The sequence below is a fragment of the Podarcis cretensis genome (assembly GCF_951804945.1).
Source record: "Podarcis cretensis genome assembly, chromosome: 3".
Classification (NCBI taxonomy): domain Eukaryota; kingdom Metazoa; phylum Chordata; class Lepidosauria; order Squamata; family Lacertidae; genus Podarcis; species Podarcis cretensis.
Window position 1 is genome coordinate 43,017,194 of NC_137172.1, and position 10,651 is coordinate 43,027,844.

The 10,651-nt window shown below is 42.5% G+C and overlaps 1 long non-coding RNA gene across 2 annotated transcripts; it reads left to right on the forward strand.

Annotated features, from left to right (window-relative positions):
• The first annotated feature begins 4,896 nt into the window (after positions 1-4,896).
• Positions 4,897-9,050, forward strand: LOC307213131. 2 transcript variants are annotated; one of them, XR_013837405.1, is made up of 3 exons: positions 4,897-4,933; positions 6,419-6,575; positions 8,852-9,050. It is a non-coding gene; the product is annotated as an uncharacterized lncRNA (long non-coding RNA). The 2 variants fall into 2 exon arrangements; XR_013837406.1 differs by having other exon boundaries at positions 4,903-5,045.
• The last annotated feature ends 1,601 nt before the right edge of the window (positions 9,051-10,651 follow it).

Below are 10,651 nucleotides of genomic sequence, written 5' to 3' on the forward strand. Positions count from 1 at the left end.
CCAGCATCTCTACCATAATGGTGCTGCATCTGGCATTCCACCCCTATCTTCCAGCCCAGACACTGAGGTCCAGCACCAAGGGCCTTCTGGCAGTTCCCTCAACTGTGAGAAGTGAAGCTACAGAGAATCAGGCAGAAGGCCTTCTCGATAGTGGTGCCCACCTTGTGGAACACCCTCCTATCAGATTTCAAGGAGATGAGTAACTATATAATCTTTAGAAGACATCTGAAGGCAGCCTTGTATTGTTGTTGTTTAGTTGTTTAGTTGTGCCCAACTCTTCGTGACCCCATGGACCAGAGCACACCAGGCACTCCTGTCTTCCACTGCCTCCCGCAGTTGGTCAAACTCATGTTGGTAGCTTCGAGAACACTGTCCAACCATCTTGTCCTCTGTCGTCCCCTTCTCCTTGTGCCCTCCATCTTTCCCACATTAGGGTCTTTTCCAGGGAGTCTTCCCTTGTATATGGAAGCTTTTTAATGTGTAATGTTTTATTATGTTTTTATATATATTGGAAGCCACCCAGAATGGCTGTGGTAACCCAGTCAGATGGGTGGGGTACAATTGTTGTTGTTGATTTAATTGATAACTGAGATTCTGCGAAAACTTAGAGCTCTGCAACCATTGCAACTAAAGTATATAAGATTTCACCTTCAATATATGAACTAATGAGACAGGTGGTACCTCCTCTTTTGTCACCTGAGGTGAAATGGGAAGGTGCTGCCACTCTGCCACCAACACCTAGGTTGTGCAGCAGCACATGTGAAGTGGCAGTGGCAGACCTGAGGTCGTTTGACTTTCCAGTGAGATCTTGAGGTGTCAGTGAGATCTCACCAGAAGCTATTGCTGCCGCCACCACTTTTCTGCCAGAAACTGGGTGCCTGTGGGATGTTAACACTTGGCATTCTGCCTGCCCTCATTGAGCAGGCTGGCCCTGACTAACTACATCAAAGTCCCAATTTCTCTCACCAAGCGACGCTGACACAAAACCCCACACATACAATAAGTAGGATAGAAGCATTGCCACCCAACCCCACTCACCGTGCCCCCTCCACCTCTTTCCCCCTTTTCTTCCTAATGTAACACTAATGTCTCAACAAATGAAACTTATCTGTAGAAAATGTAACTTGAAAAAAGAGACATTGCATATACTTTTGTAAACCAAGAAATCTTTAATAAAAATGTTTTTTTTAAAAAAAAAAAAGCACCGTGTTTGCATGCTGTTTTATGATGTGAGAAATCAGATCCTTGTGAATTCTGATGCTAACCTGACCCACAAGTGCAAGACTAATGGGGACTAGTAGCCATAGCAAAGAGAGCTGCTTTAGAATCCATATGTTTCTAGGAAGCTGCCTTATAACAGGTCGGAGTATTGGTCTGTTTAGCCCATATTGCCTACTCTAACAGAACCTTTCCAGCACCTCAAGCAGAGATCTTTCCTATCACCTCTTGCTCCCTTCCCGTTTTAACTGGAGATGCTAAGTATTGCATGTTTTTCTTCCAACAGTAGAAGAATAAGTGCTCTTTGCAATATCTATCAGAATCCAGCAATTGTAGATAGGAGGCTGCCTTCTATCAGGTCAGGCCGTTGGCCCATCTAGCTCAGTGTTGACTACATTGACTGCCAGTGGTTCTCAGGGGTTTGATACCGGGTTTCCCCCTAGCCCTACCTGGTAGGGATTGAACCTTCTGCACAATTGCCAGGAAGGGGATGGGGAAGGGTGGCCCATAAACTGCTCTTGGCTGGCTTCTGAAACTTGTTGCCCACCATGGAGCAGCCAAGAATTTGCAGCAGAGTTTAGAGATGTCCTCTAGCTTCTAAGCAGGACTAATATTGGCTTCTAATTGTTTATTAAGGTTGTAACACTACAGGGGGTAGACAGAGCCTCTAAACTCACAGTAACTCCAGCATTCAACAAGCCTTCTTCTTCCCACACTACGTTATAGCATGCAGATAGGTATTTTCCTACATTTTAATGAGAAATTATTTAATTTGCGCTTCTCAGATTAATGCTACACAATGTGTCGGTGGAGCATGTGTAAGTCCTTGCCACCCCCACCCTGTTCTGCCCCCTTTTTATGATGTCTTTATGACTTTTGGGGGCTACTTCTGGGTTTCACATGTGGACAATTACATGTTATTTGAACACACCTAAACTGGCCGTTGCCTGTAAAGCAGTGCAGAGCTGGGGACCAGAGTGTCTTCCTCAGCCAAGCCTGTAGTCATGGTGACTGGGGTGGAAGAAGTTCTGGCAGAAAGGACCAGAGGGTCTTTGAATAGAGCTGAAAAGGGCCAGATCATTCATACACAGCACCTTTTAGCTTTCATTCCCATTCTTAGTGCACTTAATTCACAAGTTTGGCCTAGATGTGCCCATTTTTTGTGCATTACATTTCTGTGTACACACACAGTTACATAATTGAGTGCTACTATTAACACGATGCGACAGCACTAAATGTCCTCTTATGTTTATATTGGGTGTGTTTTTAAAAAAAATAATATTGTGTTTAATCTGCATTAGGAACTCCTGTCAGGGTGAGTGCATTTCTCTAGGTTTGGTGCAGCAATTAAATGGGCAGTTAGCATCTCCACCGAGAAAGAGGTTGGGCAGAAGACAACTGCTAATCCCAGGAGAATGTTGGACTAATGAAGAGCATGACTAACAAGCCTCAGGTGTATCTGCTGTGAGCCAGGGCACTTGGCTTCAAAGGCAGAGACAGCAAATATGGCATTAGTACGCTTCAGAGCACCCTTCTGCAGTAGCTTCCGTACATGGATTAACAAATTAAGCAAAAAGAAATAATTAAGATCAGAAAAAAGAGTGGAAGTTATTGATGCATTCTGTGGGTAGTGGGGTTGGAAAGAAGCAGAGTACCTTAGCCCCAAACACCTGCAATTTTGTGTGTGCATATCCAGAAATATGCTAAGCGTTGGACAACATTTAAATCAGGATTTTATTAATAATAATGAAGTTTGGGAATGGCTACATACACCAAACTATTACCATGATTTCCCTACAATTCTGCCCTAAAGAATGAATGCATTCACATAACTAATAATCATGAATATTTATTTACTAACACAATTTCCCTAGTATTGTGATGGTGTTTGTTGTTGTTGTTGTTTTTAAATGTTACCTGTCTTCTATTGATTTGATTCATTTTTCAGATAGTCTGTCTTCAGTTGCTGTTATATAAAACAATCACAGGGTTTGGTTTGGCAGTAGCCAAAATGATTTATTTTGAACTGCTGGAGATTTCATAATAATTGAAGTCTTTCAGCACCACATTCAGCCAGAATGCCAGAGTACCCCGAGCAGCTGTTATAAGACCTTTTAATTCCATTAGCCATCCATTCTTAGACAAATTTCCATATTCCATTTTAATGTATTGTCCTCCCTAGAAACATGCAGAGGGAAAAGAATGTTGAAACAACTCTCCTCTATATTTTCCTCCTATAACTTGTACAAAACAGCCACCCTTGCAGGATGGTTTATTGCCCACAAACAATTAGTGTGTGCAATATCCCCTCGGGCAGAAATGGAAGAGGGAAACCAAAAATGCCTGCAGCAACATGATGATGTTGGACTCAGCCCCAGCTAGCAAGGCCAATGGTCAAGAATGATGGGAGCTGTAGACCACCAAATGTGGAGAGCCACCAAACACTTATTATTCACACACATCTAAGAATATCTGCATTCAGCTGCAGAGACTCTGTGCTAGTGCATAGCGAAATCTGGGACTCAAGTTCACACTTCTGCCACTGACAACCATCCAGCTCCAAGGTAGTGGTGAAGCTTGAATTAACTATGATATAGGATACCTACCATACACATAATAATTAACAGCCATTAATAACCACAGTCTTCAAGCATCTTGGAACTTTAGTAAACATGGGAAGCCCTTATCACAAGCTGAAAGGCCTTTTTGACTGCTAATTGAATCATGATTAATATCTGTTCATGAATCTTTTCCTCCCCCTGTGTCTTTTTCGGTCAACCCAGTAAGTCACTCTGAGAAGCAGCTTTTTTAAAAACCCAAGTTTAATGCTTACTGGCAAAAAGTACTTTGCCTGCTGTCACTAACTGTGTTTTGCACCAGTCATTTGATTGTGTCCCTGTCTCAACTTAATTGTAGCAAATTTTCAGATCAAAAGTGAAAAGGGCTTTTTCTGTGTACCTCAGTAAGTGAATAAAAGGCAGTCCATCATACTCCTGACAGAAATATGCATGGAGATGCGCTCAAAAAATTGGACGCCAGAAACGTGATGCGAATGCCAAATGATTAGCTGAGAATGGATTAGATGCAGTGACAGTTTAGAAAACGCATGGCGGAAGGAGAAGTACCTGAAGCACCATTTGATATGATCCATGTTCATTATGGGGTGGTTTGTGTCACAAAATGACAAAAGATGCTAATGAGGGTCAGCAAGCCAGCTGAAAAGAATCTGAAATCCGTAAAGAAAAGAGATTACATAGGTAGAAAATGAAATTTGGAAAACAGGAAACAAGGGCCTGAAAAGCAATAGACTAAAAGCCATCAGAATGAGGAAAACCTGAAGATTTATGATTTAATAGCAAGTGTTAATGCTTGCGAAGCAACTTTCTGTGCAAAATCCCATCAAGGGTAAAAACCGAACAAGAATAATTGATAAAATATCCCCACGGAAACAAATGGGAGAGCCTAACAGCATTAGCGTTCTCATCTATATTGGTAACCCTCAGGATCTTGAAGACAAGAGATGGTCTCTGCAAATACTTGAATAGTGAAAAGGAAGACTATCACTGCGACTTGAACAAGTGCATGTTATGATAACTTTTTGTGATTTCATCAATGGACTTGCGTACCCAGTTGCAGCACCCCCTCCCCAGGGAGCAGGAGCCCTCTCACCGGTGCCGTCACTAATGATCACACTGGAACAGGAGCCCTCTGGAAGGTAGTACCAGACAGGCTGTTCCCTCCCGCCTCTTCACAGGGCCAATCCACCAAGACAAAGAACACCAGATCAGGACTCCTCTAAAGGCGCCTGAGCTAACCAACACACCAAGGTGCTTGGGCAGCTAACAAGCCAAGAGCCTTCAGCTCTTCTGAGGGCTCGTTGCTGCCGATGCTCCGCTCGGGGAGCCTGCACCTTGCTCCTTGCCACTAGCGCACTTCCTCAAGAGCAGAGAATCCTGGTGATCCCTGTGGCTCTGCTCCCGGCGCTCTTGTACTGCATCATAAACAATCTCATGAGAACCCTCTCTCTGTGTCTTCTTCCTTCTCAACGATGTTCTCTCGTGACGTTCTGGGCCAACTGCGCTGCTGAGAGCAGTGCCAGCCCATTTAAATGCCCTGGGGGCAGACCAGAGCGACAAGTTCGGCAGCCAGGTCCACTCCTTGGCCCCGCCTGCCCCAGCTGCCACCATGGACTGACGCAAATTCAAATCTGGGTCTGGCAGACCTCACCTCAAAAGGGACATTGTAGAGTTGGAAAAGGTTCAGAAAAGAAGAGTTTGGATTTGATATCCCACCTTTCACTCCCTTTTAAGGATTCTCAAAGCGGCTAACATTCTCCTTTCCCTTCTTCCCCCACAACAAACACTTTGTGAGGTGAGTGGGGCTGAGAGACTTCAAAGAAGTGTGACTGGCCCAAGGTCACCCAGCAGCTGCATGTGGAGGAGCGGAGACGTGAACCTGGTTCCCCAGATAACGAGACTACCGCCCTTAACCACTACACCACACTGGCTCAAAATAATCAAGGGAGTGGGGCAACTCTCCTTTTTAGAAAGGAATATCTAGTTTGGGCAGCGGGAGGATCCAAAATTGGATCTGCATGCAAAGCAGATGCTCTACTACTGAACTAAGTTCCCCCCCACAAAACATATTTCTCCTCTTTCTTTTCCACGCTGCTGACTCGAGCCAGACCAGGCAGTTGTTGAACATCTTTGAATGTCACTCCCCAACTATTTAAGATTGCACTTTAAAGTAATAAGAAAACAATGTTTTAAACCATTACCTATAAATTAACTACCAGTTCTCCTGCCAGCAGCTTGTGCCAATTTCTGTCTAACAAAAGGTTTCAGTTTAATTCTTTCACATTTAAGTCACCTTTTCAGTTACTCCTGTGAACGGATTGCCTCCCTGCTTTAAAGGTTTTCATAACTATAGGTCTGGAAAACATCAAGTAAGAACCAACTTATTCAAGTGATCTGAAATATAAATTAGAATCCAAAGAAGATTTTAACGCTGAATTTAATCTCAAGTAAATAGGATTGTGAAAGTTCAATAGCATCTTCAGCATTATTTTTTCTGACTGAAGTATTCTAGATAACTTCTGGGCTTATTGATTTAATATGAGTGTTTGTGTGTTTCCAACCAGGAAAACTGTGCTCAGCATGAGATTTTATGCTCCGGCTCTAACAATCCTGTCTTCCCACAGAGATCTTGAAAAACCTACATTTCAAGCATTTTTCTTTGAATGTCATCTGAACAGAACAGCACTTCTATTTTTCCTGCTTGGTTCTGATTGGTATCTCTTTGTTTCAGCCGATGAAGATGTAACGAGATTTCAGAGAGGACTAGTAATTTCTTGTTTAGTGAGAAGGGTTTTTCTTCAAAGCAGAACTCTCACTTCTATGCCATTCATATTGGTGCATCCCTCTTTTAAAAATGCTTTGGGTGTAAGTAAATTAAAGACCTAATCTGAGGTATGGAAACTTGAGATACTGGGTCCCTGCAAGATTCGGCTACCACAAAACAAATTTACGTTGGGATTATTTCCATGGGGACAAATTGTCCTGCCATTTCGAATTATGGACCGCATTATTAATGAGCTGCATAATAAAGGATGCCAAGGTTAGCTTTCTTCCATTTAGAGGAGTGAGTCATGCCTTTGGCTGATCCTCTGTAGCAACAATTGTTACTTGACAGAATGGAAGTGGGGGAAAGAGCTTGGAGCAGACTCCATTAAAGCTCTGTAGCAATCAAGGAGCAATTTTCATTTCTTCATCTGGAACATCCCGAGGATGATTTTCAACTGGCTTTGTATTTTGTATCCCTATTTATGCTTATGCAAAGCCCACATATCAGTTCCTAATGGTGAAATGAAAGTTATTTTCTCGTACTCAATTTGCATGGGTATAGAGAAGATTTGCATTCGTTTAATATATTGCACATTGCACTGGGGATAGAGAATTCTTCAGGGCAAGGCTTCATGACTCTCTGAAAAACTTCATGGAGGTTTCGTAGACTTGATACCGTCTTCTCATAGGGACTATACGTGACTGAAATAGAACATGCCCATTCATGCACATAAATTTATATAGATAATAAATCATTTGCTTATTTAGGGGAAATAAAGGGGAGCTCACTTGAGATTGCCGCAAAAAGAAAGAAAGAATGAAATTTAGTAATGCAGGCAGTTTGCTACTTAGTCTGGTTTGTCAGAAAGAATTTCAGCTCTAGGATTCAATATTGATAATCCTCTCTGAATCTAAAAATCACCATCCAAGAGTTTGCCTTTTAATTAATACCTTGTGTTTGGTAACAGAGGGACTTCTTTTGATAGTTACAAAGCACTCTCGTTCCACTTTGCCAACACACCATGGAAGAAGACTCGAGAGACGGAGCAACGATTTATATTTACTGTATTCAAATATGCCAACAGAAGTTATGCCAAGTTATGTAAGTATGGGCAGGTGGGTTTGATTTGGCTCCCCAGCCACGGCTTGGGAGAAAATTGTCCCTAAATTCTCCCTGCCTGCTAAATGAGCCTTGAGTATGTGGACTTAGCATGCACACCTTGGTCCCAGCATGCCAGGCCTAAAGGGCAGCTCCAAAGATTCCCCACAAGTCAAAGGCAGTGGAATGTGACTCAGGAGTGCCCTTAAAGCCCATAATGCCTCAAAGTGTCTGTCAGTTAAGTTCTTAGATTTCATTACCTGCCAGCATTGAATGCCAACTGACCAAATAAGGAGAGAGAGAGAATAAAAAAATAAATAACCCTGTAGTGTGGGGTAGGCATAAAAAGAGAAACGCCAAGGGCCCATCAAGGGCTCCCCCCTCCCCAAATCTACTCAGCTCCTGAAAGGATTACAGTGGTACCTCGGGTTAAGAACTTAATTCGTTCCGGAGGTCTGTTCTTAATCTGAAACTGTTCTTAACCTGAAGCACCACTTTAGCTAATGGGGCCTCCCATCGCCACTGCGCGTTTTCTGTTCTCATCCTGAAGCAAAGTTCTTAACCCGAGGTACTATTTCTGGGTTAGTGGAGTCTGTAACCTGAAGCGTCTGTAACCTGAGGTACCACTGTACTAGCAAAAACAAAACCCACCTTGTAGCAGGAGGGAAGGTGCAGCAAAAAAAAGGGGGGGAGCAGAAGGTGCACTTCAGCATGGGTGTAAAGGTTATGCACAATGGTATCAATTCACCAGCATAGATTTATTATCTGTACTGTGTCACTCTGTCAGTGCAAAGCAATTTAACAGCAATCCTATTCTGGGTGTAAATTGAATATAGGACACCTCTGCCCCGTCTTATCATTCTAAAGACATTTTCCTCCTTTGGTTTTCTTGTTCTATGGCTATGAAGACAAAGAGGTGCCAAATGCATGCATGCATATAATAATGTTCCATATGACTGAATAGTTTTGCAAACTTATGAACTGGGGTCCTAACTATGAGCTCAGCATTCAAGTTGGAGATATTTTGAAGAGATTAAATCAATATTGGAGGTGCTGAATGCCTTCTGAGTCTGTTACATCAGTAATAACAGGTGTCCTGCAACCTGAATATGAGTATCTGATCATTTTCTGATCCCATTAAAAAACAGCTCAGCATTTTATTTACCAGTACTTCTTCTTTTTTTACCCACAGTTATATGCTCAGCAGATGTCTTTTGTGAGCAGTCTCTGATGGGAGTGATTTTAATTCTGGTTCGTGCTCAACAAAAGCATATGGCACCAAACAGTTAAAAGCATTAGCTGCCATTTTGGAAAGTAAGAAGCAGCGCACTCCCAAACACACACACACACACACACACACACACACACACACGGTCCTAGCCAGCAGATTTTTATAGGGGCAAAAAACAATGTTCAGAATAAATACACCAGCCACTAAAAGCAAAAGGTTGAAATTAATGAAACGCGTGTGCACACACAAAAAATCTCCAGCTGATTAAGATGAAAACTGTCTGCTTTTAAATAAGGCCAGGAATTAAATACAAGACAACACAAAGAAACAACTTTGCATGAAAATAAACACACAAACGAATGGAACAAGACAATTAAGGGGGGGGGAGTGGGATGCTAATGTCTGCAGCTGCAAATGTTTCTGCTGTCAGTCAGCAAATGCATATGTAAATTCCGCAATGTCACAAATATGAACTGCAGAAGAGAAAACCTAGTTAAAGCACAAAAACAAAGGGCATCTTAAGCATTCATAAAACGACTCCCCCCACCCCCTGATTAATTTAAAATATGCATAGGAGATAATTTGGTCCTGAATGCCATCACTGAAATGGCATTTGTACAGATGAATAATCTGCATATTTTCATTAAAGTGCAAGAATAATTATTTTATGGGAAAGCAACTCCAAAGGCCTCTGAGCCAAGGTGCAAACATGTAATAACTGAATGGTTCTTTCCGTATAAAGCATCTACATCGACCACCCCCAACTTGCAAAAAATCTGTCTAGGGGTGAGGTGGGAGTGGTCCACTATGTAAGCTCCCCTGCTCAAATTATTGCAAGGCACAGCTCAAGCTCACCTCAGCCAAACACCTTGCTTCAATTCTGCTTGCACGCTTATGTTGTCTTCTGCTGACCACACTAGAAGAGCCCTTGTGGATCAGGCCAAAGGCCTATCTAGTTCAGCACCCTGTTTCTCTCTGTGGCCCATTAGAAGCCTCTGGGATCTAGATCAATAACTCTGTTTTGCTATCGGAACCCAAAGTCTGGTATTTGGAGACATCAAGGGGAGCATCATGACTGGTAGCTACTGAGAGCTTTATCCATCAGGATATTGTCCAATCTCATTTTGAAGCCATGTTGCTACATCTTGTGGTAGCAGATACCACATGTGTGAAGATACCACCCTGAATTTCCCACCATTCAGCTTCATTGGCTGACCCTGGATTCTAGTATTATGAAAGATCAAGGAAAAGCCCATGGTGTTCAGAGGATGCAGTAGTAACCAGAACAGGGCTATCAAGAAGAAAGGACAGGTGGCAAAGTGGTTCTAATGGGGGCAGAAGTTCAGATCCCCACTCTGTAGAATAAGGAGGAATCACCCTCTCCAAAATAAAAAGTTGGCTTACAACATATCCCATCTAAACAGCCCCTCACAACAAGAATTAGGGGTGCTATGCCAAAATATGTCCTACAATTTCTAACACAAATTCATCTGCTGTGAAAAAGGATTCCAGTTTTGTTCCTCATTCTCAGTGTACTTCAAATGAGGGTTTCCAACAAGAGCATTCTGGAGGTGCCTATGCCACGTAGCCCTGATTGTCGATGGGTCACTCCCACAGGTACAACCGAGAGCAAACACACATTTGCTCCTGGGTATCGTGTGAAGCAACCTACTAAAATATACTCAAAAAGTTTTGAAAATGATATCTGCTAACAGAAACTCCAGTTTTGCTTTCCTTCTGAAAACTACCAGCTGTTTTTTG